Here is a 1,496-nt window from a genome sequence, read left to right as displayed (position 1 = left end):
AACTGATTACTCCTTCTTAATCCCTTCGTCCTGTCCACATAATGACACAACGCATGGACAGGGCACAAACAATGAAGCCGCTCTTCTTCCGATGAGAAAAAGGCGGCGGATGAAAATCCAGTAAATCCAAGTCTACAGGCGAAAGCTGACTCGCTCACCTTAGGCACAAATGCTGGATTTGTCTTGCTGTGCTGCTACCCAGCACTGAAACTCTCTCATTCGCAACAGCCCAAATGGGATGACAGACACTGCCGTGGCCATCAGCCCTAGAAGACGTAAACAGTCTGAATGGAACTTTTTTCCCTTTCTGGAAAAGGGAGAGACAACCACGAATTGACCTGATGCGCTCCTCTGATAGAAACGCTTGATACAGGTCTGAGTTCAGCCTGAGACCCAGGAAAATTATTTCTTGCGTGGGCACTAAGCAGCTCTTCGTCTCGTTTATTTTGAAGCCTAAGCCTTTTAAATGAGACACAAGCAGATTTGTATCGATCTCCGCCTGCCGCCGTGACGGAGTAGAGAGGAGGAGATCGTCCAAATAAGCTGACACTCTGAGACCCGCTATTCTCAGCGGTGTTAGAGCCGCCTCGACACATTTCGTGAAAGTTCTTGGGGCTAATGCCAAACCGAACAGAACTGTCAAAAATTCGTAGGCTGTGCCCTGATAGGCAAACCTGAGGAATTTTCTGTGTGCCGGATAAATACTTTTGTGAAAATAAGCGTCCTTCACATCTACTGATGTAAACCAGTCTCTGGGACGAATAACATTGTATAATTTTTTTTATTGTGAGCATTTTTAACTTGTACTTTCTGAGGTGTTTGTTGAGGTTCCACAAATCCAGAATGGGATGGAGCCAACACTCCCAACAAGAGAACTTACTTCCTTTGAACATTTTGCTTGAATCACACCCTGACGCTTCTTGCTAGAGGGGGGAACAAGACTCCTGTGCTGTGCAGAGGGGTGTAACAGAGATTCTGTGAGTGCTGTAACCCTTTTTTTGATTTGAAAACAGACCACAGTTTAGGTCGCCAGCCTAAACTGCCAGCCTATGACTTTTTCCGTGTTTAAAGGAACACTCCACTATTTTTGAAAATAGGCTCAAAAATGACCAAAGAGTTCCTATATTTTTCCTATTTAAAACTTGACTCTTCTGTAGTTACATCGTGTACTAAGACCGACGGAAAATTAAAAGTTGCGAAAAAGTTGCGAAAACTAGCCATATTGGCCTAGAAAATCACAACTTTTAATTTTCCGTCGGTCTTAGTACACGATGTAACTACAGAAGAGTCAAGTTTTAAATAGGAAAAATATAGAAACTCTTTGGTCATTTTTTAGCGAGATGCTAACAGATTCAATGATCTATGCTAAGCTACATCTAAAAGTGCTACCGCCAGACCCGGAGATCGGCTGAATGGATTCGAAAACGGTAAAACTCAACTGTGTAGCGTCTGGACCAATCAAACACACAATTTTTCATTTGATTTAACAAATCAGT

General features: G+C 43.0%; 1 long non-coding RNA gene across 1 annotated transcript in view; it reads left to right on the top strand.

Moving 5' to 3' along the window:
* Positions 1 to 195: 195 nt before the first annotated feature.
* Positions 196 to 1,496, top strand: part of LOC107714747 (uncharacterized) — a 7,306-nt gene continuing 6,005 nt past the window's right edge. Inside the window, exon 1 of the long non-coding RNA XR_001637010.1 lies at positions 196 to 786. This is a non-coding gene — a long non-coding RNA (uncharacterized LOC107714747). The remainder of the gene's footprint in view (positions 787 to 1,496) is intronic.

This window comes from Sinocyclocheilus rhinocerous, unplaced genomic scaffold, assembly GCF_001515625.1.
Source record: "Sinocyclocheilus rhinocerous isolate Xijiao unplaced genomic scaffold, SAMN03320098_v1.1 scaffold2674, whole genome shotgun sequence".
Classification (NCBI taxonomy): Eukaryota; Metazoa; Chordata; class Actinopteri; order Cypriniformes; family Cyprinidae; genus Sinocyclocheilus; species Sinocyclocheilus rhinocerous.
This window is presented reverse-complemented; position numbering and strand designations above follow the sequence as displayed.